Raw genomic sequence first — 6,819 nt, forward strand, 5'->3', positions numbered from 1 at the left:
TAAAAAAGATATAAAATAAAAACTAACTTTATAATGATACAAACATTATACCCTTTCGGTCTCATTTATATATAAATAAAATATATGAAAAGATCATAAAGAATAATTTTTGACTGTAAAAATAATTTTTTAAACAAAATAATATCCGTGAAATTTTTCCAAAATAAAATAAAACTCAAAACGGTCCATCTCAATTTACTTTTATGGCTGAAATGGATGGAATTAATAACTTTAGTTTGAATGTAGTTGTTTAGTTTGCAATTAATTTTTTATTTATCAATCTTAGGCCTTATATGACCAATCAGGGTTTACATTCAAATTCTAAAATAGTTCTTCAGCCATTTATGTTTTCTATAAAAGTATTTAAATCATACTTGGTCAAGTCTCTTTTATTTTGGTGCTGCAGTTAGAGTTCGAGTCTTGTCTCAAAGTCTCATCTCAAGCTAAATGTAATTCTGAATATTTTGCCGTGGAAAAAAATCTATATAATTATGCCCAGCAGAAATTGTTAGTTGTTAGTGTTCTCTCTTTTCTTATGATAAAAAAGAATACTTGATAAATTCATTATATATAAAGAAAATAGGTGGGTATCAAAATACCGACGCGAGGGATCCTCACCTGGCGTAGGGGTTGTCCTCTTCCCCCAAATGGAAGGGTGAGGCTAGCAAATGGTCGTCTTACGATCATGATACTCGGAGCCTGAAGTGAGCTCCCGGTAGGCTAGGTTAGGTGTAGCAACCTGACGACACGGTAAGCACCCAAAGTCGCCAAACGAATTAGCCTCTCCTTCTCTCTCAATATACTTTCAATAAGAAAAGCTTGGCGGTTACATAATCTGGCTTCCAAGCCATAAAATCTGGTTTAGTATGGTAAATTTCTTTTTCTAATTCAATTAGATCAATATCGGAGTAGCTATATGTCCTCTGTTCCATGGCAAAGACATCTATGAAATTTCGCTTTCCAATATGAGGCGCACATGGGGACAGAATCCTGTTTTCCTTCAATTAGTCTCCTATTGAGGTTGAGAACTTCAAATTTTTGTTGAATATTTATTTAGATGCTTTGTATTTGTCTGAAGCTGTAGAGTCAATGGGAAACAGGGGATCGTTCAGTTTTTCATGTCATTTTCTATTTCGAGCCTCTAAAATGACCCATGTCCACTGCATTTCTTTCTGACGGTATACCGGAGGATTGAAAGAGAGCCAAGCCGGTCTGAATATCTCATTATTTAGGTTCAGCTTAATGAAGTTATATTACTAATTAAAATTAACTCGAGTGATTAAATTTTATAGAGCTTAAAGGGGTTACACAGTGAGTCAAACAAGTTTCAACCATTTAAAATATTAAAATGTTTAACTTTTTACTTATTTTTATTATATAAATTGATATTAATAAAAGTAAAATAAAATTTATTAATATTCAAACTAATTGAAAAAAACAAGTAATAATAAAGTGAGTGATAGAAAAACCCCACAGAAGCAGCTAGATAAAAATATTTGATAAAAAAGACTATACAGAACTAGATAAAAAAAATTTATACACAACTAGATAAAAATATCTTATTTTATTGAACTAGATGAAAAAAAAAAAATTATGGATAATAAATAAATTTTTTAAAAATGCAATCTTATTTTATTATCCAGAACGAGTCTAAAAACTCATAAACATACCGAGTCGATAATTTATTTTTTCAAATTTAACTTGAATTTTAACAAATTTAAAAATAAAATCAAATTTGAATTATTATATTTTTTTTAGACGACCTCAAACAAATAAAACAGTTAATAGAATCTGAATCAAATTCAAACTGTTCAATTCGTATTACACTTTTACAAAAAGATAAAAAATTATTATGATAATTTTCGATTATATTGGATGTCTATCATTATGTCTATGAATATATATTTTTTTGTATAAATAGAACTATCTTTGTAACCCGTTACACCTATAAATAGGTGTTATAATCAATAAATAACACATATACATATAGAAAAATTACTCTTCATTCTCTCTTTATTTACTTTGTTCTTAATCTTGATTTTACAATACTCTTTATTATTCTTTTTATTCTTTATTTTATATATGTTATCAGTACGATTGTTTAAAACAAGATTCAAGGTAAAATTATTTTTTTCTTTTTATATTTTAAAAAAATTGCATGAAGCTATACTCTATTTTTATTGAATTCATTATTAATTTCACAAGGATCCATTTTGTTTGTCCTAATGAATATATAGCACCTATTTTTTATTTTGGTTTTGTGGCTTTTAAATTTTTATTAAATTCCTTTGTTTTAGTTAAATACTAGTTTATATTGCAATTATAATTCTATCTGCATTCTTTGTAGGATCATAGTTTTATTTTATTTCTATCTTATTTTAAATAATTTATTATAGATATATTATATGATATTAGTTAATGTTAATTAATTTCTAGTTCCTAAAAAACTTTTATTATAAATTGTTGTTACTGAAAAACTTAAATTATAAATTTTAGTTCCTGAAGAACTTGTATTACAAATTTTAGTTCATGAAGAATTTGTACTATAAATTTTAGTTATTGAAAAACTTGTATTATAAATTTTAGTTCCTCAAGGAACTAGTGATATATAGTTTTTAGTTCATAAAGAACTTGTATTATAAATTTTAATTCTTGAAGTACTTATATCATAAATTTTAGTTGTTGAAGAATTTGCATTATAAATTATAGTTCCTAAAAGACTAATATTAGTTTTAGTTCTTGAACAACTAGATAAATAAATAACTAAAAGTATAAATTTCTGAAGAATTTTGATCGTAAGTTCCCAAAGAACGAAGTATCTTGAAATCTAATATTTCAATTAATTAAGAAATTAATATTTTATGTTCCGGAAAAACTAAATATATTAATTTTTAAGAGATTGATACTAAATGACGTATTATTTATTTTTCTTTGTATAGAAAGGTAAAATATTATGGATCCTACTAAATCGTTAGTAGGATTAAGAACTAATTATTCAGATTTATGTCTTGCACATAGTGCTACCACATACACCATATTAAGAGATAATAAATATTTTTCTCACTTAACAATGGGAGAAACTTATGTGAATACAATATCTGGTAGTAAAGAATAATTGAAGGCTCCGGAAGACCAAATATATTACTACCTGGAGGTATATATTTTTTATTAAAAATGCATTATTCTCCCCAAAATCTCAGAAAAATTTATTGACCTTTAGAGATATTTGCTGAAATGGATATAATATTAAAAATATAGAATATCTCTATATTACAACCTTTACAATGGGAAAGAAATGTGTATTGGAGAAATTATTTATTTTCTCTTATGGCTTATATTACACACACACACACACACACATATACATACATATATATATATATATATATATATAATCGTTAAAACAAATGTGGTAGTAAACCATAAGTTTACTGACCTAAATATTTTTCTTATTTAGCATATGATCGATTAGATCATCCTGGATCAAAAATGATGCAAAAAATTATTAAAAGCTCTTATGGCCATCCATTGAAGAACCAGAAGATTCTTCAATCTAATGAATTCTCATGTTTAGCTTACTTTTAAAGAAAGCTGCTTATTAGGCCTTCACCAAGCAAAATTCAAAATGAATCACCTAGATTTCTAGAACGTATACAAGGTGATATTTGTAGACCAATTTATCCACTATGTGGACCATTTAAATATTTTATGGTGTTAATAGATGCATCAGCAAGATGGTCACATATATGTTATTATTAATTCGAAATTTGGTATTTGCCAGATTACTTGCTCAAATAATTCGATTAAGAGTACAGTTTCTAGAATATGCGATTAAGACAATTCGTCTTGATAATGCCGGTGAATTTGGATCTAAGGCCTTTAATAATTATTGCATGTCAATTGAAATAACTGTTGAACATCTAGTAGTTCATATTCATACTCAAAATGGTATAGTAGAATCTTTTATTAAATGTCTTCAATTAATAGCTAGACCACTACTGCTTATGAAAACAAATCTTTCAATAATTGTTTGGAAACATGCAGCAATTATTATTCGCACCAGGCCAACTAGTTATCATAAATTTTTACCATTACAGTTGGTTTCTAGCCAGAAGCCAAATATTTCCCATTTGAGAATTTTTAGATATTGTTGTTTACGTCCCAATTGAAACCCCCCCCCCCCCCCCCCCCCCCCACATCGCACAAAAATGGGACCTTAGAGGATATTGGGAATATATATTGGATATGAATCTCCATCTATCACTAAATATCTTGAGCCATTAACAAGAGATGTCTTTACTGCAAGATTTAATGATTGTTATTTTAATGAGGCTTTGTTTCCTAAGTTAGGGGGAGAGAACAAGCAATTAAAAAAATAAATTATTTGGAATAAGCCATCATTAAATCATCTTGATCCCTATTCAATACAATGTGAACTAGAAGTTCGAAGGATCATTCATTTGTAAAGTATAGCAAATCAATTGTCATGCATTTTGTGATCCAAAAGAGTTACTAAATCTCATATACCAACTGAAAATGCTCCAGCTAAAATTGATATCTCAATAGGACAACATATTAAAATAATAGCAAATGAGTCCATGACATACCAAAAGTGTGGTAGGCCACTTGGTTCTAAGGATAAAATTTCAAAAAAGAAAAGGAAACAAAATTAATGTTCTTGAAGAGTCTATAACAAAAGATATAGATGAACAAGTAATTCCAAAAGAGGTCCAAGTGCATGAAGATGATAAAAATAATGAGATATCAATCAATTATATCACTTTAGATAAGAGATGGAACTGAAGTGAAACTATTGTTGACAGTATATTTGCATATATAGTGGCAATTGATATTGCAAAAGAAAGTGAGGACATTGAACCTAAGTCCGTCATTGAATGTCGACAAAGAAATGATTGGTCTAAATAAAAAGATGCAATCCAGGCAGAATTAAACTCATTAGAAAAATGCCAAGTTTTTAGGCCCATTGTTTTTAACACTTGATGATATTAAGCTAGTATGCTATAAATGGAATCTTGTGCATAAATGTAATGAGAAAAATGAGATTGTGAGATACAAAGCATGACTTATAGCATAAGGATTCTTGCAAAGATCTGCATTGATTATGAAAAAAGTTATTCTCTAGTAGTGGATGCAATTATATTTAGATTTTTAATTAGCCTGACAAGTTTAGAATGACTTCATATGCATCTTATAGATGTCGTTACAATTTACTTATATGGATCACTTGATAATGACATTTATATGAAAGTTCCTAAAGGACACAAAAGGCCTAAAGCATGTAGCTCAAAACCACAAGAAATGTATCCAATTAAGCTACAAAAATCCTTGTATGGATTGAAACAATCTGGACGAATGCGGTATAATTGAATATCTTTTGAAGAAAGGATATACTAGCAATTCAGTTTGTCCATGTATTTTTATTAAGAAAACAAATTCTAGTTTTGCTATAATTGCAGTATATGTTAATGATTTAAACATCATTAGTACTCCTGAAGAGTTGACAAAAAAATAAATTTAAAATTAAAAATTTGGGACGAACAAAATTTTTTCTCTGCTGCAGATCGAATATTTATTTGGAAGAATTTTTACTCATCAGTCAACTTACATTGAAAAGATATTGAAACGTTGTAATATAGATAAATCTCATCCAATGAGTTCTTCTATGATTGTTAGACTCCTGGATGTGAAAAAAGACCATTTTCATCTTTAGGAAGATGGTGAAGAAATACTTGATCCAAAAGTACCATATCTTAGTGCTATTGGAGTATTAATGTATCTCGCTAATTGTAGAAGACATGATATATCATTTTCTATGAATTTGCTAACAAGATATAGTTCCTTACCAGCTTGAAGACATTGGAATAGCATGAAATAAATTTTTTATTATTTACATAGTATATAAGATATGGGCTTATTTTATCCATAAGACTCGAAGTCAGAATTAATTGGATAATGCAGATGTTGGATATTTATCTAATCCACATAAAACTCAATTACAAATGAGTTACTTATTTACATATGGTGGCATTGCTATATCTTGTCGTTCTATTAAATAAACTCTAATTGCTACATCATTTAATCATGCTAAAATATTGACAATGCACGAGACTAGTAGAGAATGCATATGGTTGAGATCTATGATCCAACATATCAAGAAAACATGTGATCTTCCATTTGATAAAGGAATCCCAACAGTGCTATGATAATGCTGCTTGTATTGCCCAACTTAAATGAGAATATATTAAAGGAGATAGAACCAAGCACATTTCGCCAAAATTTTTTTTTTTTTTTCACACACGAGCTTCAAAAGCAATGTGTTTTAGATGTTCATCAAATTCGATCTATTAATAATCTGATAGATGTGTTTACAAAAGCACTCCCTACAACAATATTTGAGAAGATGAACAAAATTGGCATGCACAGAATAAGATATCTTTATTAGAAGTCATATTTTCATGAGGGGGAGATTTTAATGCATTGTACTCCTTTTTTTCTTAGCTTAGGTTTCGTCCTGTTGGATTTCCTAGCAAGGTTTTTAGCAAGGCAATGTTATGGCGCAAGCTTCTATATGAATAATGTACTATTTTTTCTTCGCTAAGATTTTTTCCCATAGGATTTTTCTTAGTAAGGTCTTAACGAGGCATATTCATTGTAATAGACATTCAAGGGGGAGTGTTATAATAATACTTGAGTTATATTGGATATTTAACATTATTTCTATGGATAGATTTCCTTGTGTACATAAAACTCTATCTCGGTAACCCTTTAACCTTTTACATCTATAAATAGGTGTTACAA

Source organism: Ricinus communis, chromosome 3 (assembly GCF_019578655.1).
Source record: "Ricinus communis isolate WT05 ecotype wild-type chromosome 3, ASM1957865v1, whole genome shotgun sequence".
Classification (NCBI taxonomy): Eukaryota; Viridiplantae; Streptophyta; class Magnoliopsida; order Malpighiales; family Euphorbiaceae; genus Ricinus; species Ricinus communis.